This window comes from Gymnogyps californianus, chromosome 8, assembly GCF_018139145.2.
Source record: "Gymnogyps californianus isolate 813 chromosome 8, ASM1813914v2, whole genome shotgun sequence".
Classification (NCBI taxonomy): domain Eukaryota; kingdom Metazoa; phylum Chordata; class Aves; order Accipitriformes; family Cathartidae; genus Gymnogyps; species Gymnogyps californianus.
In genome coordinates, this window is record NC_059478.1 from 9,911,933 (window position 1) to 9,933,980 (window position 22,048).

The 22,048-nt window shown below is 38.0% G+C and overlaps 1 long non-coding RNA gene across 1 annotated transcript in view; it reads left to right on the forward strand.

Annotated features, from left to right (window-relative positions):
* The first annotated feature begins 5,498 nt into the window (after positions 1 to 5,498).
* The window catches only part of LOC127019060 (uncharacterized), a 117,264-nt gene continuing 100,714 nt past the window's right edge, over positions 5,499 to 22,048 (forward strand). The window contains exon 1 of the long non-coding RNA XR_007766857.1: positions 5,499 to 5,663. This is a non-coding gene — a long non-coding RNA (uncharacterized LOC127019060). The remainder of the gene's footprint in view (positions 5,664 to 22,048) is intronic.

The following is a 22,048-nucleotide window of genomic DNA, read 5'->3' on the forward strand; positions in this document are numbered from 1 at the left end:
TCTGTGTCATCTGAACACTTGTCAGATGGAGAATGTCTGTGCCTGCCCCTCCGTGGCTATATTAGTATTTCTCTTTGAATTTTTCTGAGCATCATAATCCTTCCCTTAGTTTTTATGGTTCTACCTTCTGAATGCAGTAGTGTAAAATCAGGCCTGTGTGGCTGAGCACTTAGTGTTTTCCTAATTCTTTTTTCTTTTTTTCTTTCTGACTGCTTCAGCTGGCATCTTTCTTCCCTCTCTGTTTAGTGGAGACTTCATTTCTTGTCTGTTTGGTTCAGTAGGTACTCAGATTCAGCAATCTAGGCAAATGTAATTCTGATCAGTTACATTTTTCCCTTTTCTGTGGAGATAACTTTTTACTCATCTTCTTTCAGTAGTGACCAGTGGGTTAGGAGAGGTTATGCAGGAAAAGTTCAATGAGGTCCTACTATTTTAAACTGAAGAAACCTTGCTAATGAGCTAGCACCAGAAAATTTACCATGTCTCTCCATTCACTGAGCAAAATCGTGTCATTCAAACGCAAAACATAAAGTAGAATCTGGAAGTTTTCAGTACTTGAACATCTTACAAAACAGTATTTGGGAAATGTTACTTTGCAATCCAGTAGCTTGTTAATTTTCTCTCTAAGGTCTTTTGCTACTAGTTAAGTGTAGTATTTTTAGTACCTCTGGACCTACTCACAGTCTCAAGTACAGTTTGTGTAATGTAAATTTAGGTTATCAAAGAATACTTTGGTTTTGATACTGTAACATAAGTCATACCTTTTTTACTCTTCCAACTTGCATGGATTTTATTCAAATGTTGTAAAAAGGCCATGGAAAATAGTTGACTTTGAGACCATATCAAACAAACCTCTTGCAGTGTCACTGTTTTCTGTATAGTAGCTCGTCTTTACATGGTAAAAAAAGTGTCTTTCATATCTTTCTATCTGTCTTATCTTCCTTTAACTGTTGGGTCTCAGAGTTCCTGGCAGAATATCCAGGGGAATGATTTTCATTTCTGAGCGTACATCTCAAGTAATGGAAAGTATTATGTTCTTATGTGTATAGGAAATCTGTCTCACAGCAAGGCTGGAGAGACCTGGAAAGTTGCATCTGAGTGATCCAAAAGTAGCACTGAAATGCTATTTTAGCTCTCCGGGAAGATGAAAGGGTTTTTTGCTTTCTTGCTACTATTATAATTTCAGAGTGACAAGTGATAAAAGCAGCATTGGACTGAGTGCCTCCCACAGTTTTTAACAGCATATCTGAACCATATGTAATACTTTCTTTATTGATAGAAGTACAGAAGTAAGTTGTTCATTCTCAAAAATGGAATTTTGGAGGTTATGGTTGCGTGTGCAACTTCATGTGCACAAAGGATACAGCAATTAGCTGTACAGACTTCGATAACATACATAGATCCCTTTATTCCCAGCTATTTGAATGACAGTTTGAACAGATAAACAAAGATAATGATAAACTGTCAGTTGAAGTGTTTAGAAGGCAGGTAGTGTGACAGAAGATGACAAGGAAGGAAGGAAATGAGCTAAAGCATGAGGGAGAAAAAAAGACTTATAAAAACCTCTGAGTATACTGACACCAGCTGACTTTGAAGTACATCTTGAAGACGATAGCATCACAATGAATATATGGAACAAAGCCCACACAAGTTATAAAAGCACAAATATACTTCTTCCTTGAAAGTATCTGAAATCAATTTTTGCCCCATTTTTTAGAGGCTTAGCAGCCTCTTTGTTTTACCTCTAAAGTATTGTATACCATCTGCTATTGTTTGTCCTTTTGTTTATAAGACATACTGATAAAGCAGACCTTATAAACAGTTTTAGTCTTAAATAAAGACTTTAAAATAAAAGTGAAAATTGTGGCCTACATTCTGTGAAACGAAACAGATTTTCTCAGACAGTTGGTAGGATAAACAAGCTACAGTGTTTTAGTGTTATTTTAAAGTACGTATTTCAGGTCCCAGCACTGGAATTTAATAATGAATCTGAAAGTTCCTTCTTTTGAAACACAGGGTGTTTCTAACATGTCACTGTGTAAGTTTTTTTGGCTTCTTACAAATCATTCCAAAGATATCCACCACTGTAAGAGAAAAGTTGGGCTTATCAGTATTGAAAGTTTTCACTTTTTTTGCAAAAAAATGCTTCTATTAGTTACCATCTATTTTTTCTGTCTTTAGAACAGGCATAATATGGAGCTGAGCATAACAAATGGATTTTTTTTTTTTTAATAAAAAGTTTACACTTATATTTTATTGGGCTTTCTTTAAAACCTGTGCAATTTAATTGTTTTATAGTCTCCGCTGCTCCTCACAAGATACTTGTCCCAGTCTGCACTTGAGAATAATAAAGATAACATGGAGGTGATATGGGCCAGTTCTCACAGAGGTCTGGATATGGGACAGCGATAAAAGCTGAGATACTGATACCCTTAGTACAGGCGTTTGGTGCTCACGGCGGTGTCCCGTACTGTGTACTAGACGCTTAGATTCCTTAGAGGATGCATGTGTGACTGTTAAGTTACAGAACAGCCATCCCTGTAAATGGGGATTTCCTCTAACGGCAGGCCAGAAATCACAGAACTGCCTAGAGCAAGATGATTGATAGAAAACACAGACTGCAGGGATGTGTCTTAAACTTGTCTTACTCAGGTCTGCATGTGGCAGAGCAACTCAGCCATCCTGAAAGGATGTTAGAACTTATTGTGCAGGCACAACTAGGACACATCTACTTTACGTTCTGGAGCAGAATAATTTTCCTTTCTCCTAATTTAGAATTGTCCACAGAAGAAAAATTCCAAGTTTGTATCAGCTTTGTTAGCTCTTTCTTTAATCTGCTTCACTCAGGGAACAGCATATTCATCTATTTCAAGACTGTATTAAAGCACATTGTTATGGGGGTGTTCCTCTGTTGCTTTCTTCTTGTGATAGTTTTGTGGTTGCTTGGAAGCATCACATTGTAGGGACTGTTAAATCAGGATTTTCACAAATACTACATTATATGATTTAAGGAGGGTAAAAGGAAAAAGAAAACTGCACTGATACTTCTATTTCTTTGACGTATTATAGTTTCATATAGGAATAAGAATTTAAGCTGGAGTGTGATCCATTCCCTATAGGCTAGATTTAGCGGTTCTATAGCTATACTTTGATTACAATTCAGTTAAATCTGGAATTGTGCTGAATAATTTGCTATAACATTATAAAAATCATATAACCCCCCAGTGAATATAATGCAGATTTATTTGTTAATGTCAGATATAATTACTCATCCAATTTCCATCCATCTCATTTATGTTCAAGAATGGAACCTCAATTATTTCTTTTTATAGAAGGTTTTTTAACACGCTATTAAAACACATTGAAATGGGAAACATTTACGTTATTCACATAGAAATGGATGACACGAGGTGAGGAGGGGAACGGTGGCAAATTTCAAAAGATTTTGAAGTGCAGGTCAAATAGACACTTAGCATATGATGTCTATATTTAACACTACTTAGCATTGGGCAAATATTGGGTGTTTCAACAGTTAGGCTTATCTGTGAAGCTCTCTGCTTTTAATGGGAAATTGGATAATTCAAGTGTCTGCAATACTAGCTCAGTAAACTTCTGAAAATAGTTCCTTTGATGGCAATGGAAAGCTGACAAGCATTTTAGGGAAAATAGTGATGTTCCCTTCTTGCCTCCTGACGGTAAGGCTACTTAGAAACCTCCCAAACCCCAATGCTCAAAGTTCTTGTAAGGTTTCAGATACGTTCCCTGTTGGACAAAATTAGTGTTATAAGTAACTAACCTCCTTGAAACCTGTGTATCAGTTTATTTAAAAGGTACACAGTATTTTGTCACTTCTTGTTACCAAATAGATTCTTTATTGCCTTGCTTATGTGCAATGCCCAAGTGAAACAATACCTCTGAAGATGAGATACAGGTTCTAGGTGCTTTTTTAGGTGCCTAACCACAATGTCACTGCTCAACATTTCAGAATTAGTTGCAATACTAACAGTGAAATCCATTTCCCATTGAAGACAAACAAAAACTCCAAAGTGGGTTCAAAAAGATTTCACTGGCTAACTAGGAATTTTAGAAACTAACTACAATCAATCTTTCCTGAGTAAATATGTATCCTATTAAATTAGGAACGCTTCCAAAACAGATGCTTTTTGTAGATTTCAGATATATTAAGACAGCAATTCATTATTATCCATGCTATCTTTGTGCCCAGAATCATGCTTATGGGATTCACTTAAAGATAATGAATTTAGGAAAGGAAAGCAAATCTCCTGAGTACTTAGAGAATTTCGGTTACACTTTTTCAAACTGTTGCCATAACATACTAATAACTCTTTTATGATCTTACTAAATAATAATTAAAATTCCTAGTATCTGTCTAGGCTGATTAAGGTAATTATGATGCTTCCTAGTATGGCAGTATCTCAAATTATCTTTGCCAGTCACTTCTATCTCCGAGAACCAACCAGGAACTTTTGCATGGCCCAATTCAAGAACAGTTGAAGCTGGATAAGGTTTTCCACATGTGCATATGCACACATCTTTTTTCATTAAGTTACTAGCATGCTATGATATTTAACAAAAGTTTCATTTCCTGCCTAACATAGGAAGAGCTGCATTTAAAATGTTATATTAAAACACATGAACATTTGTTATATCTTGATCCATTCTGATGTTTCCAGAATACAACATTGCATAGGTTTACGGAAGGCCACATGCAGGCATGGCTGGGGCTGGCATTCCTGCAGCATAGCTCAGGCAGCAGCTGAGCCAGGCTGAGCTTAAGTGGGGCCCAGGGCCAGGGTGTGGGGTGGGCCCAGGTGAGGCTGCTCAGGCAATTAAAGCCCGCCAGTGCCCTCTGATAGCCGTTCACACATCTGCAAGGCGGTGTGTGTTTAAATACCTTACTGAATCCATGTGCTCATTTGAGAGAGAGTTCAACGTTTGTTCCAGCAGGAACAGCTGTGAACTCAGCTTGTGTAAACGTCCTTTGCAAATGCAAGATTTTGGATGGCATGTAAAGCCAAGCAGCAAGACGTTTTCGGAAGGTGTGAAGCTGCATGCACGTGCCTGCCCCGTCCCTTTGCTCGCTTCTCCCCGTCCCGCTTTCTCTCACTGCCCGCGCGGGGCAGGCGCCGGTCCCTCTCGCTACCCTGCCTGTTTCCAGCCCCTCGGCGGGTCCCGCGAGCCCGGCCCCGGGGCTCCCCCGCAGCCAGTGGCAGGGGGCCGGTCCCCGCCTGGTCCCCAAGGCCTCGTCCCAGCTCCGAGCCCCGCCAGCTCTGCCCCCAGCAGCCGGCTCGCCTCACAGCCTGGCCCGCCAGGTGCGAGGGCTCGCGGGCGGGGCGGGGCGGTGTGCCCACGAGCGGCTGCTCAGCCCCACCTGCACGCATGCCCTGCCCGCCCCTCCATTTAAGCTCGGCCCTGAGGGCGCATTGTTTCTACCTGAGCTGCCCTGTAGCGGTCTCTGGGCCTGTGTCCTTCTCCTTCTTCTCCTGCAGCTGCTGCCTCCGACGGGGCATCCTGAGCAGCCCAGGCCCTGCTCTGTCCTCAGGACTGTCGGTGTCCGTCGGTGGTTGCCCGCTCTCCTCAGGCCCTGCGGCTACCGGCTCAATGCCTCAGGCAGCCACCAGCTCCTGCCGCTGCTCCTGGGGGTAAGAAAGAAATAAATTTCTGTTGTGTTCCTGTGTTTGTTGGGGCTTTGTAAGTTTTGTAAGTGTAGCGCAGCTGAAGAGGTTAAAACCTTCTTTGGCATGTAGCTGAGTTGTTTCTGGCTCTCCTTACAGTTGAGGAAGTTTAGCGTGGTACTGTAGAAGCATTAATGCTTTCACCTATGATGCAGTTATGAAAAGAAATCCAAATTTTGCATATAATATCTCAAATATTGTGAGTTGTGCTGTATCTCTCTCAAAATAAAGAGAGGCAAGTGGAAATCCAGGAGTGTATGGTGCCTCATGAGTATTTCCTTAGTGTGTGGAAGCTCCCTGGGTGGGAGCAGTGGGTGGCAAGGGGTGCCTTGCTTCACTGGGCCTCCAACGAGAGATGTAGGACGGGGCTGGTCGTTGCTGGCCACTCGTGTTAGCGTGCCCTGCCCTCTGTGAGGGCAGAGGGCATCTCACCCGTGTGCCTTTGTCTCCTGCTGCACTGTGCCCCACCCTCCGGTTCCTGCGTGAACACCCCCAGTATTTCTGGTTTTCTCTTGGTTTTGGGATGCTAATGCCTTATCTCATTTGGGTATTCTTCTCCAGAGTGTGCTGGCACATCATGCTGTGTCTCTGGTTCCAGTGACTAAGCACTTTCCCTCTTGAAACTTGCATATTTTCATTCTTGGGAAAGCAAACACTGTTTTTGTCAATGTACACGTCTGAATTTTCTTTGTGTTAGCTGGTGACTTCTTTTCAAACCTATTTCCTTCATTTGTAAGGGCTCTAGTGTATTTGTAGCTTTCTATTGTGCAAATCAGAAAGACTTTCTTAGTAAAAAGTTAGTTGTAGCTTATTATCTTTTTAAGTCGGATGTCTCTCGATTTTTTTGCCTTCTCTTTATTCAGTTAGCTTTGAGAATTGAATTTGTGTTACTACTTGCTTTAACAGACAAATTAAAATAGCACTGTATTGCTAAAACACTTTTTTGCACTCAATGGCTTGTGGAGATGGTGCTTCGAAGTCAGGACCATAAGGTTGGAATTTTCAGTCAGAATTAAAATGGTGAAGCTATTGATTCCTAGATTGCCTTTATTACTTTTAGCTGGATGCTAGCTGAGCTGAGAGAAGTAGTGAGGCTGTGTAAATCAATCATGTCACTGGTAGACATTTTAAAGAAAGTAGCAATTCCTATTTTCTTTGAGGTCTAACTTTTTAAAACCAGATATCAAATTTCTGTTGACGTAAGTGGTGTGTTCATGTTCTCTTAATTTGTGTTCTGCACCTCACTAACTTCCAAAATTTTAAACATGCCTTGAGTTTTCAGAAGATGTATATTTGCATGTATATGCAAAATGCATTGAGACAGATGAAGGGTCATCTTCAAATTCCAAAGCTCAGCTGAGTTTCAGCTGGACTGCTACCAGACTTCGAGCTTCAACATTTTCTGCTGTCAATATTTGTTGTATTTGGTGTATGAATGGCCCTAATGTTTTTCCAGAGGTCAGTTTTTTCCTGTTGGGGGAATCCTCCACCCTCCCAAATACACATGATCTATCAAATTATATAAATGTAGCTGTATTTCAAATGTGACAGAGTGAAAAGTGGATTTTTCCAGTTGATTAAAATGTTTCTTTAACTTAGGAGAGGTGGGGGAATTCAAGATCATGAGAAAACAATTTTTAAATGATTCACTAGTAAGCTTAAAGCATGTTTCTGATCAAAAAGATTTGATTTCTGCTTTATAAACATAATGATTTTCAAAAGTCAATTGCAAAAGAATAATCAAAATGCTGTCAAGTGAATTTGGCTGCTCTCTGTGAAGGTTCCGCTTGCCCACTTACTGCAAATAAAGCAGAAAGTAAATGTCTCATGGTCTTGTGCATTTTTTTGTATATTAGTTAAAATATTTTAAACAGTAACTTGTACTTGTTTACCAAGTATTATCTGTACTTTGCTGGCACACAAAAGATACATGTACATGTTGAAATTAAGGCTCATCAGACCTGGACTATATGATAGCTAAATCTATAAATTACATCAATGATTAATTCTGATTTGAGAGATTAGTAATGACTTGTGTTAAACTACACAAATTATTTTGTCAAACTAAAGTAGTGTTTTTGCTAACTCTACCTGCTTTGTGTTAGGCATTGTCTTTCTGTAACTGAAAAATTATGGTAAATATTTGTGATTGGAGTTGGTAGGCAAAAAATTTTTAATCTTGCTTCAATCAGAGAAACAACAAGACAGAGGAGGAAATAGGACGACTTTACATGGATCTCTCATTCACCTCAAATTTTTCTTTAGGCCTTGTCTATTCCCTGTTTTTTCCCTCTGACAAATTGCTGTGTATATCTACTCCAGTGTGTTCATTTTGGGGCAGTACAGTATTTACTTAAAGAGCATGGATCAGTTTCTTAAACTTCAGCATTTGAAGCAAACAATATTGTTAAATCTAAGAAGTTCTGATAACTTTTCTTTTGCACTAAGAAGCAAAAACAATTGGAGACAGAAGTAATTTTGCTTCCCTGTCTCAGAAAAAATATGGGCTTTATTCTCACTTGCATTATTATTTTTGTATTGCAGCCATTAGTGTATGAAATGATACTAATGAAAATGTTACATTTATGCCTATCTGCAGCATTAGTCTAAATCATAATTCAGCCTTACCCCCTTCCTTCCTGTTGGGCAGGTGAGAATAAGTGACTTACAGTATTGTGTCTGCATTAGGCCATTCGTGATCTGGACTGTTCGCGCTTATTGCAGCTCTGTTCTATTTTATAGTGCTTAATTTCTGAGCAAAAATGATTGTTTCTATTCTGAAGACTTCAGGAAATCAAATACCTGATTAAAGTTAATACCATATATGATTTTCTTTTTATGGAAGATGTGCACTATTGAGAAATACAGTATATTTCTCTATGTGGGTTTTCTTTCCTGATCTGCAGGAGAGTTAAAAATTCCTAAATATGCAAGAGTTTGTTTATTGTTGACTCAGCCAAAGTCTTAATGTTTGTGTTGTAGAGTTCATACTGGCAGACTGAAACCGAGATTTGTCTTTATTGTCTTTTTAAAAGCCTTATGTTTTTTCCCTGACTTTCATTTAACTCATTTTAAAACAAACTTATGTATGCAAGCTTAGTAAAAATGCCAGGATAACTTTATAGATGAACCTTTCCAAGGTTAGCTTGTCTGTTGTGCTGCCAGCTAAGATGTCCATGAGTGCCATTTCCAAGAACAGCTTTTAGGAATTCAGATGCATGTCTGCTAGAGCAGGGTTAAACTGACTTCTGCCTGTCACATAGTCTATTTGACTAATTGCTTACAGTAAAATTTTTTAGGTTAGTTATGTGTACAATCACATCCTAGAAATGCGAAGTTCTGAAGTACATCCTTCATTGTGTGTTATTGCCATTCAACCTGTAGATTAGGACACCTGCTTCTAATGATATTTTCATTGATATAATCATGAGGCCTGAACAAATTAAGGTTATTTTTAAACTTTTTCATCCCCTGAAGGCTCTTAGTATTTGCAGTCAGCAGCCACACCATATTTGTGACTCTGTTTAATTATGTGCAATTAATTGGGTCATAGCTCTGCATGTTAGAAATAAAGTTCATAAAGAAAATCTAGTTAAGATATAAAGTGAGTTGCAGCATTTTTATTATTTTTAATTTCTGTTTCTGGCAGAACTGGGAGTACTTACTAGTTAAGAGTTGATGGATTTTTCATTAATGTTCTGCTGTTTAATTTCAAAAGATGACATAAATTTATATCAACTTCAATTTGCCAAAGCAAACGTACGCATGCTTTAATTGAAAGGAAATGCCCTTTTAAAATAAAGCAATAATAACTTTATGTACTACTAAAAATATGCCCCCTCTTCATTTATGGAAAAAATGTCAGGCCACGGATGTGCGTAGTGAGGGATATATGAAAACATCTCTCTGAAACATAACAATCAATCAAAAACCTCTTCCAAAAAAAGAAGCTATAACCACAGTCATCTGGCTACTGTGGTTATACAGCCATCAGTATTTTTATATGAAACTTCCAGATGTTCATGTTTCAGAATTTAAACTTGATAAATGTACATAAACTGATTTTGAACATATACATACAGAGCTGATAAGTTAAATTGGTGTCCTTTCCAGATTCTACCATCCAGAAAAAAGCAAGGAAATAAGCAAGATGCACCAGTTCATATAAACACATTTCAAGCCTAATGTTGAGAAGTTATTTCAGTATGACCCATTTTGCTAGAAGTTAGGATGTCAAAAGTATCTTTGTTGGATAAAAAAGACAAACACTTTGGCAAAGTGGAGTCTACTCTACTTGCTCATGGTGGTTGGAACATTATGGTGAAGTACATTTTAAAAACTTCCTGTTGTAACATTTAACGTTATATGTTAGCACTTGATTCTTTCATGTAATGCTTTTCCCTTTTATTAACAAGAATTGAGTGTGTGAAGTTAATGTTATACTAACACAGGAAAAAAACAAAAACTTTTTATTGTTATGTTAAAAGCTTTATTTAGAGGATGTAGTAAACAAGGAGTTAAAGCTTGGCCTGAAAGCTCATGTGCTGCCCATCAAGGTTTATCAGCTTAATCTAACATCTGAACAGATCCAGTTAGCTGTTAGCTAAAACTATTGTTAATCCTTGTTTACGCAAGAAAACATTGATTCTTCCTACAGAATAGGAATAAGTTGAGAAGGAAGACAGTTTTTTCTATCCCTTTTGTCAGTATTTCTGTGGTTTTACTTAGGAGTTATTAATGATTATTATTATCTTGTAATCCAAACTTAGCATCTTTCAAATAAGATTTTGAAATTTTCTTTTTCTTGCCTTTTTCTTACTATAGAAACATAATTTCAAAAGTATGTAACAATGCTACAAATGTCAAAGGTGATTATCACTTCTGTGCAGTCAAAGAATATACAGTGTACTATAGCTGTTGAAAATTCATGATCTTTAGCTCTAAAATGTTGACAAATAAAATAATGAAACTTACCAGTGTCCTTGAAACAGATTAATACTTCTGCCATTGTTAGAGTAAGGCCAACAACCATCTTTTTATGAGTCAGAGTTTAATTTTTAAGGAGATAAGAAATTACAGTAACCTACTGAACGGCAGTGTAGCGTACTCTGTTTAGATGACACATTGCTTCTGTGAGTGAAATAAGTAGCTACGGTTTCAAATTTGGACTAGTGCATGCAACAAGAATATAGTGGACCCGGTTAGAGAGGGTTAAGTGGTATAGTGCTCTCAAGAGGACAGTCATTCTTAAGAGTAGGAAAAGAAACTTGAAAGGGTTTCTGGAAGATATTTATCTACTCTTGCTAAGACTAATGCCTAGGAATGGTGCAGGGACCCAACTACCTTAAATGCTGACTATAAAGATTGAACGTGTATTTAGCTACAGCTTGCAGTCCAAAGTGAATAACTATATTTGATTGCAGTTTTAGCTGGAGTATTCAGGGCAGTGTCCTGGGATGTCAGTTGTTACTTAGTGATTTTTGTGTATACATCACTTTCTTTTTCTAATCAAGCATTTAAACAAGAAAGTGACAAGTTTAGAAATTTTTACTTCTTACGATGGGTGGTTGTTATAAAAACTGGCATAAACCTCTGACAGCTCCTCTCAAGTGTATGTTGGGGGGTGGGGGTGGGCAGACCTTGCTATCTTATTTTTGCTGCAAGAATCACCAAGATATTCAGACTCTGGGATAGACTGTTTGGACAGCTGGTCCCTCTTTCATAACTGTCTCAAAGCAGTGAACCAGATGGATTTAGTATCTGTAAAAGAGACCTTTGGGAGTCTGTGACAATGAAAGTTTGTAGTGATACAGGCAAAGCCTTATGAGGACAAATGTTCATCACTTAATCACTAAAATGATCTGATGTGTAGCAGGGATCTTCTTTTTCTGGTGTGTACTCAATTAGTATGTTGCAGAGTTTGATGACTGGGAGTTGTAGCCATAGCCTTAAGCCAAATAATAAAAATAAGGGTTGTTATACTATGAAATAAGAGTTCTTTTGGGGGGTAATTTTGGATATATGTCCACATATGCAGCCTTTCAAGCGCGTTTAGTATTGAAGTTAATTTTATTTGTATTTCTTGGTTAAGATTACTGTTTTCTCTACCTAAGCTTGGAATCTCTGTGTATGCATAATATCTATTACATACAACGTACTGTAAAACTAGTATGTATATTTGTATATATTTACACATTTTCTGTTTACTTCACATATGCTGTATAGCAGTATAATTAAACTTTATCTGTTTAAATGCCAAAAAGGGGCTTACTGAGAGCTCTAAGTTGCTGAGCCATAATAAATGCATCACAGAAAACATTATTTTAGTGCATGTGCACGTAAGAGCTCTGTTAAAGATGGACTGGGAATCTGCACCTTTTTTTGAGATCTTAAAATCTCATGCTTAATATACACTGAACAAGACAAAGGGTTACTAAGAATAAAAATGCATAAAGTATAGCTGTTCAAGAAACTGAACAGAACTTTAGAACAGTGAGACAGAAAGTGTAAAGTGTAGCAGTACTTCTACCTAGTACTTCCTTGAAGAAAGGCATAGCTGTCTTATCTTTACAGCACTCTACTAAACCTCTACTTAAACCAAGTACCTTTTGGATTGTGCTCATCCAGCTTTCCAGCAGCTTTTTTAAAATTAAAATCCTACAGTAATTTAAAAGGTCACTTTTCTCTCTGTAAAGGAAAAATCAGTATTTTAAAAAAAAAAAATCATTTCATCAATCTATGCATTACTGTTATTTTTCATCTTCCTATAATAACATTTTCCTACAGTTAAATAAACACTTTAATACTATTTGGTTTACACTGTACTGTTCCCAATATTTTGTAACAGTGGGCTGGTGGTTTTTTTGCTGTTATTTTTTTAAAACAGTTGGTTAACAAATGAATGGAACACAGAAGAGGTCCATAGAAGCTGGTTTGGGGAAGAGAAGCAGCATAGCTGTACTAATAAGATTATGACCTGGGCTAATTAGTCCTTCCTGAGGGCTATTCTGGCTTTCTCACGTAGTGCTATATGCTGCTATGTACATGGCTGTATGTTGATGATAGCTGTTTAGTCCTCAGCAGAGTCTTGGTCTGGTGCATCTGGTACACTACAATTATTACTGGGTAGTTCTTGCTTGTCTTTGGGTTTTCTGGATCATCTGTTGTAGGATTACTACTACTGAGTAGAAGCCCTAGTTCAGAGTCTGTTCTTGTGAGCAAATGAAACTTAACATGAATGATGACTTTGAATCAGGACCAATAATAAGAGATGCTTCTAAGTGGGAGAAGTAAAACACAGTAATTTAAACCTATCTAATTAAGCCATGGTTATTTTTACTCTTACTAATAGCTATGTAACATCTGTAGAATGTACAAATGGAGGAGTTATGCAAGATTGTACATTAAATTCATGTTAGTACTTACAGGAATAATGATATTGAAATTATATGTTGATGTCTCTTGCAGTTTGACTGTCTGGTGGTATGTTTGACACTGAATTATTATAGAACAATACATACTGTCACATGTGAAGCAGAATGGCTTATTTAAGATGTTTGCATTCTTATTATTGCTCTTCCAAGAAAACGGACTTAATTCATTAGTGATATCTTATCAGTGGAAAACAGCCTATCAACGTGTTGAGATAACAGGTCGTGACTACAGTGTTGTGTTCCAGAATATTGTTAAAGTCAAGCAGCAGCTAAAGTAAAGAATATCAGCATTGGAAAAATTGATTATTGGCCAAGAGCAAAGCAGAGAGGAAAAATAGTGAACAGTAGACTTCCTGTCAAGAATATAGATGATGTGAATCAGAGAGGGTACTCGAATTGAAATTAGGTAGGTATTCTAAACATGTGCATGTATAGCCAAAGCATTAAAGATTTTAAACTTTATTCCCGATTTGGTTGTTGAACTTTTAAGTACCCCCTAAAGCCCCTGGAGGTGACAATTTAAAGTCTTGCCCATTGCTGGAAATAGGAATCTTGTTTATAAGCTGGTTAAAGTATGTGGGAAGATTAATGTCAGGAGTGTAAACTTACCTTTTTCACCCATTTGCTTCTAAACCATTATTGTGTCTCTTCTGGTGACTGGAAGCAGCTTGTTGCTAAATAATGTCTCCATGTGTTTGCTCTAATTTTGAATCTTGAAAAACTTAAATTCATAAGCAGTTTTGCCTTAGATTACAGTACTTGGGAGTGGTTGTACTGACTTGATGGCCTAGGTTACGCTGTCTTGCTGATTCGTAGATTTTTAGAAAGATAATTACAGGTGTGAAAAAAGATGTCATTGAAGTGGGGCTAAAAGCGTAGTTCTTGTATCTTGTAGCAATAGGACAGGTTTGTAATGATTTCTTAGTGCTTAGTTTCTTCTTCAAATGATCAAGCAAATTAAAGCCTTGGTGAACCCAGATCTAGTGTGTTATGCAGCTATAAATATAGACAAATATTGCTGAAATGAATGGTTTAGCTTCAGATTTACACTGGTGTGAAAGCTGGATGCAAGTTGACCTTCATGTTAAACATTTTTGTAACCAATATGACAGCATATATATAAATTACTTAACTAGTGTAACCACTGCTGTGGTAATTTGAAGGGATGCTCTAGTTCTTTATTGCTTCAAATAAGAATAATAGAAGTAGGGCTCAAATTTATATGTATTAAAATATTCATAGGTTGTTACAGTAAATTATCTGCTTTTGACATCCAGTGATAAACATCCTTTGAGTGTGGATTTCAATAGTTTGATCACAGTTCTTCCCATTCTATTGATTTTTGTCCTTAGAAGTCCCCCTTGGCTGAAGCCCCTTGTATGTTGTATTTTTTTCAGCAAGGAAAGAAAATTCTGTATGCTGAGAGAAATCTCCCAGGAGGCTGATAATTAGATGGTAGGATTCTGTGGAGAATGAGCTTGTGAGCTGATAATTTATCCTGCACTAAACAGTCCTGCCACTATCTGTCAATCATAAACCTACACATTACTGTAAGTGTGGAGGATGCAGGTTGCTTGAATTGTCCCGTGTTGCCAGTCTGGGCAATGCCAGTCTGCTGATCTGGAAACTGGAGGCTTAGAGGAATTTTATTACTGATCTAGACAACTGAGAAATTTTATTACTGGGGAAATAGAGTATACATTTCATGGCTCAATGCTTGTAACAGTTGGAGATTTCAATCCCTCTTTGGGATAGAGGAAATAGAATTTAAGTATGAGATCCTAACTGATTTGAATCAGTAACTCCATTAAAGTTATATTTATTATACACCTACTGACAATGATCGAGGTGTAATTTAATAAATATAGCACTGATGCTACAGTGAAATCCATGTCCACATAGAGCTACTGAACAATTCATTTTTCTTTCTTTACAAACACCTTTACTTTTTTTTTTTACAAATAATACTTGTGGTAGATGGAGCTTAAAAGTAATAGTATTTATGTTAGCAGTTAAGTGATTACTGAGATATTGACCCATAGCTTTCAGAAAAATATAATCACAGAATATAGACAGACTAAAGGTGCCTTGCTAGTGTGTGCTGTGTGAAATCTCAACTATCTTAAACTTGGAAACAAAACTGCAACCCTCACAAAAGGTAGCATTTTCAGTTTTTGGTATTGTACTCTGTTGTGGTTTAATTCCAGTTGCTACTAAGCACCACGCAGCTGCTTCCCCCTCCCCCTTCCCAGTGGGGTGGGGAGGAGGAGGGAAAAAAACCAGTAAGACTCATGGGTTAAGAGCAGTTTAACTAAAGTAAAATAAAATATAATACTAAGAATAATAATTGTAATGAAAAGGGATATAACAAAAAAAAAGAAATAACACCCAAGAAAAGACAAGTGATGCACAATGCAATTGCTCACCACCCGCTGACCGAGCAGCGATCTGCCCCTCCCGACCAACTCCCCCCTGTTTATATACTGGGCATGATGTTCTATAGTATGGAATACCCCTTTGGCTAGTTCGGGTCAGCTGCCCCGGCTCTGCTCCCTCCCAGCTTCTTGCACACATGCTTGATGGCAGAGCATGGGAAACTGAAAAGTCCTTGGCTTAAGATAAGCGCTACTTAGCAACAACTAAAACATCAGAGTGTTATCAACATCATTCTCACACTAAATCCAAAACACAGCACTGTACCAGCTACTAAGAAGAGAGTTAACTCTGTCCCAGCCAAAACCAGGACAACTCTGAGCACTCTGGATGCTTCTGTATAATCATAAGAGTTGCTAAATATGACAGAAATTAACACCCTCCTACAGAGATCACAACAAAAAAACAATCACATGTGTTTACTGAGTCTATGAAATATTAGATGTTCATTAGAAAGCTACTGGGCAGCATAATTGTGTGGAAAACAGACTGCTTACATTTCAGAGTTGAAATGTTTCACATAGTTCTGAGTTGAATCCTTTGTAATATTAATGGTGTGGACACATTTCTAAGGAGATGCAGCTAATTTATTCTTTGTGCATAATAGCAAACCCCGCCAAACCTCTAAACCCTGTTTGTTAAAATTCTGAGTTTTGGAAACAATTGGTGTATTTGAAAATGTTTGACACATTGAAATAATTTTTTAATAGCAGGAGGAGCTTGAAACATTTAAATAAGAATGAGCCTTGACATTTCCAGTGTATGAAATTCATTATTTTTATATTTCAGACATACTGCATTTTTCCTGTTTCTTCCAAGCAGGATCTCATCAAATCCATCCTTTCCTCCACTGTTTTGAACGGTATATCAAATCTGATCCTTGTCCCACTAATGTCAGTTAGAATTTTGCTATTATCTTTAACAGGGACAGACCTTTTAGAAAAGGCATTAGATGAACTGAACTGTAGAAACAGTAGTAACAAAGTTAGAAATCACATTTTTAGGTTATAAAAAATTTGCTCCATTCAGCAAACATAAGTTGAAAAAGAAATCAATTGTGAACACACATGGGAGGATCTTGTAAGTTTTAAAAAAAAATCTTAGTTGATCTTGTGGACAAATTCCACAGAGCTAGAGAATTTACATGGAAAGGACCTCAGCTATGTTCCTCATGTGGAAAATGTAATGTTTTGATGGATGTATTGGGTTTGCGCGGCAAGGTTTTGGTAGCGGGGGGGGGGGGGCTATAGGGGTGGCTTCTGTGAGAAGCTGCTAGAAGCTTCCCCTATGTCCGATAAAGTTAATGCTAGTGGGTTCCAGGATGGACCCGCCGCTTGCCAAGGCCGAGCCAATAGTAACAGTGGTAGCGCCTCTGTGATAACATATTTAAGAAAAGCAAAAAAAGTTACAGGGGAGTTGTAGTTGCAGCCAGAGAGAGCGGAGTGAGAAGATGTGAGAGAAACAACTCCGCAGACACCAAGGTCAGTGGAGAAGGAGGGGGAGGAGGTGCTCCAGGCGCCGGAGCAGAGATTCCCCTGCAGCCCGTGGTGAAGACCATGGTGAGGCAGGCTGTCCCCCTGCAGCCCATGGAGGTCCACAGTGGAGCAGATATCCACCTGCAGCCCGTGGAGGACCCCACACCAGAGCAGGTGGATGCCTGAAGGACACTGTGACCCCGTGGGAAGCCCGCACTGGAGCAGGCTCCTGGCAGGACCTACGGACCCGTGGCCCCGTGGAGAGAGGAGCCCACGCTGAAGCAGGTTTGCTGGCAGGACTTGTGACCCCGCGGGGGACCCACGCTGGAGCAGTCTGTTCCTGAAGGACTGCACCCCGTGGATGGGACCCATGCAGGAGCAGTTCGTGAAGAACTGTAGCCCATGGGAAGGACTCACGTTGGAGAAGTTCATGGAGGACTGTCTCCCATGGGAGGGACCCCACACTGGAGCAGGGGAAGAGTGTGAGGAGTCCTCCCCCTGAGGACGAAGGAGCAGCAGAAACAGCGTGTGATGAACTGACCCAAACCCCCCTTCCCTGTCCCCCTGTGCCGCTGTGGGGGGAGGAGGTAGAGAAAATAAGGAGTAAAGTTAAGCCTGGGAAGAAGGGAGGGGTGGGGGGAAGGTGTTTTTAAGATTTGGTTTTATTTCTCATTATCCTGCTCTAATTTGACTAGCAATAAATTAAACTAATTTTTCCCCAAGTCGAGTCTGTTTTGCCTGTGACGGTAATCGCTGAGTGATCTCCCTGTCCTTATCTCGATCCATGAGCCTTTCGTTTTATTTTCTCCCCCTGTCCAGTTGTGGAGGGGGAGTGATAGAGCGGCTTTGGTGGGCACCTGGCATCTAGCCAGGGTCAACCCGCCACAATGGACAAACTGTTTTTTTACAGGTTTTACTAAACAAGTAGATTTTATTGAAGGGCATGTCTGTAGAAGGAGTTATGATGTTCTGCTTAGCATATAGGAATGCTGCAGTATCATTTGACAAAATGTGACTTAAGATGGATGCAAAGCACTTGATTGGGACTACATGAGTTCAGATGAGACTCTGAAAATACGATTTGTGTCTCAAACTTGACTTTCAACAGGAACATGGCCACCTCTTAATTTCTCTGTGGTGTGTCATTTAGGATTTTACTTGTAAGAAACAATGTTAACTTTTCTGTTTAAAAGCTGTGGTCCAGAAACTCAGCAAACCCAGCGGGCAACCTCTTTTATGTCTAATCCTCTTAAAATACTTACATGTTAGTAACGGTATTGAATGGATATATGTAGCGGCTTAATTTTTGCAGGATAGCGTAGAAGATGGGACTGTTAAATGTTTTTGCCATAAGCTCTGATTTAATAAGAAAAAAGTGAAATAAAAAGTGAATCAAGTCTTGTGGCATTAGTGGCAGAAATAAGGGTAATCACAATGTGGACAGGAACAATGGAAAATGATACAGGAAGCCTCAAATACAGAACTTCATCCAAGTGGTGAGCCACGTCTCTGTCACAGAGAGGCACACTTAGACTTGATCATTTATTCAGATAGAAGTAGGAGGCTGAACGTTATTCATAATTAGCAGGCTTTTCACATCTGTAGCAGGCTTGCACTCGGTGCAAGTATTGATACATAAACATAGAAATTCAAACATGACACAGGTAGAATGAAGCATCAATTTTGTCCCAGCAATATTGTAAAATGCAAAGGAAATAAAAATCAGTTTGACTAGCTAAATGAAAGGGGAACTTTGGGAAGAATGTAATTACCTGTGTTGCATTTGACCCCATCCTTGTGCGCTGAGACCAAAACCTCTCTTAAAGGTGCTATGAGATTAGAGCACAAATGGTCAGGAACTCATCTTTATCACTTTCATTTCAGAAGAGTGACTTCTATTTACATTAATATATCCGAGTCCATCATCCCCATGGGAATCTTTCAGTAGGATAATGTTAAATACTACAGTATCTGAAAAGCCAGTCTCCTTTGGATAAGAATGTTTATTCTGAATGGTAACACAATGGAGTTGATCTGATTAGAAGATGGATTTGTTTTGTGGCACAAGATTTTGTATTAATAACATATAATGAACAGCTGGGTGGTTCTGATGTTGCTTATAGGTAGTATAATGGTGGATTTTTAATCAGAAGAAAAGGCTGTATGTATATTGAAAAGCATAGGACATTATAATTAGGAAGCTTTATTATAGCATTAAGTGTAACGGCATCTTAAATATGAGAATCAATGGCTAATCGGATTATAAAGGGTACTCCTGTACTGGTGAAGAGCTTTTATCTAAATAAGATTCTCTTTGTAAGACAAGCTAGTATCACAGGTTCATTGTGTTTAATTGCAGGAAGATGAATCTCAAAAATGGTTTGGTTCAAGACTGGTGTTTCAGTACCCCATTCACAGCAGAGAAGTGAAAACAGGGAGGCTTTCTGTCCCTTTTCATCTTTATTGGACTCAAATGACAGTGTTAAAGCCAACATGAGGAAAGAAATGTTAAGGCAATCTCAAATTTTGTTTTAAGGGAAGCATCATTAGTCTTCAGGAAGAACTGGAAAAAAATTGGTTGATATTACTATTAAGAGTTAATGCAACAGACTAATCTTTCTTTAAACAGTTGACAGGCAATTTTCTTCATTATATAGGAAGTGGGTTTGATGGAGAATGGCTTGAATTTATCATATACAAAGAGATCCAATATTAAATTAGGTAACACGGAGCTTGAGTGTTTGCCAAGTCACAGATAATGAGGATACTGTATCTCAGGGGTTTTTTTGTTTTGTTTATTTTCTTTATAGAAAGAAAACAAAACCCTGTCAGAGATTTAACTTTGCATTTCCAGTGGGAATTCCTGCCATAAATGTTGAATGTGGTTATCCAACCTGAAATTTTTGGTAAACAAAAGCTAAATTGATAAACATGAAAAAAGATACAATGTACATCTGTTTTGTCAGGAAACATTCAAAACTAGTTGATGAGAGCACTTAAAATCCAAAGCACTCTGAAGCCCAAACTTGCTGAAATGAAATCGAAAACTCTTGTTGCATTTCACGGGCTTTGGATTAAGATGTAGTTCATCAGGACGCTTGAAGCATGGGCTTAATTTTAAGCATATTGATGATTTCTTTAATTTAATGAAATTGTTCATGATGGTGGGTGCTTTCAGGGCGCTGTGAGCAGATGTGAAGTCGCTGCGTGGGTAGATTTCTGTTGTGATGTAGAGTTCCAGATGACCAAGAACTGGGGCAAAACAGAAAAGGCAAGTAGAGAATCTGTTTCCAAAACTGTTGGGCATCCTGTTTCTCGTTTCTCACAGAGCTTGTCTACTTTTCTTACAGAAAGAGAAACAACAGAAGTGACTTCCAGTGGTATAATTAGCTAAGTGAGGCTGCCCCCAAAATAAGATCCTATGCATTCATTTGTTATGTAGAGCAGATATATATTCTCTGTGTATAGCCTTGTTGTATTTTTATCTGTATTAGTTATACTTGTTTCGCATAGTTGCGTGTTTTAAACTTAGAATAAGGTGGTAGTCTATTCATATGGGACAGGAATTCATGGCTGTTGCCTATGCATAATATATGACCCATATGTTGTAGAACAGCCCCAACTGTGTTATCAAAGGCTTCTTTTTCCCAAGCTTGATAACCTTTATTAAGTTATCATTTTTCAGTATTAAATAGAAGATAATTAAATAGAAGATAATTGTGTCCTTTTCATTATTTCTGTGATTTGTTGTCATGATGTGCTTGTGTAATCTTTCCTCTACTATTAGCAATGACAAAAGGAGAAAGGTGTACAGATATGGCAACTGGATATTTTAGGTATTTCTAAGGTTCTTTTTCATATTATAATACGAAAAAATAAAGCTTTACTCTGAAAACAAACTTGGGCAAGGAAATTTTATTCTGATCAGATTGTTCTTAGAAAATCCAGGGTAGTCAGATTTTTCTAGTCTAAATGTTGAGAAATTTCTGATTTCCTTTCACGCAGATTCATACATCACGTGTCCTTTGTTTTTTTTAACCATACTTAATTGACAGTTTGACTGTGAACAGTTACTGTCACTGTTGTTTTCATATGCGTTTTCATGGGTATGTGAGCGCATCTTTTCAAGGTAATTCAAGTAGGCCTTATTTTGCTATAATCTCTATAGGGTGGCTAATGATAAATAAGCTGGCAAAGTTGAAGAATAAATCTGTCCCATGAAGTTTTACTTCAAAAAGGATTTTTCAGAAGAAATACATATGTAAAACCAAAGACTTAAACCAGTTGATACAAAATAGCACAGAGTAAAATCTCCTGCAATTTTGGAGGTGCACTGAGAACTTGTTGGTTTTTCCCCCAATGGTATATGAAGTTAAGTTGCTATTGACTTTCACTTACAGCTATGAATGCAAAGTCCAAACCACTATTCAGTCATGATAGTGGTTTGTTTGCATTCATTTAGTGTGTACATGAGGAAAAAGCAAATACAGCAAAGCAAGTGACACTCTTTCCTGTAAGCCTTTGACCTAGCCATAACAGAAGATCTTAATAGGGAGGGCAGCTTGAATAAGTTTGCAGAGAAGCAGCTAATTGCTATAAGTGTTATTGGTTCCTAAAGAGTTCTATTTCTTGTCTATATATTGCATTTGCTTTCTTTGAGCTATTTAACTATACTGTAAGTTACTTTGCGCTTGAGACTATGTTTACTTGTCTTATGGAGTGAAATGTAGTACTTGCTTTTTTTCTAAAATAGAAAATAGATATTCTGTGTGACTTTAGACTGTTTTTGAACTTGCACTGAACAGTATTTAGTTACCTCTCTTTGGGAATAAGGACTACAGAATTAGGCTGTATTATTTATATTTCAGGTTTTGCTCTACTTATTTCTGTAAAATCTTATTTTAAATAAAGGGAGAGGACTAAAGGTTATGGTCAAAAAAGCAATACCTGCATCATGGAAAAAATGTTCTGGTAGAAAATTGGGCTGCTTGTCTTAATATTGGATGCTGTG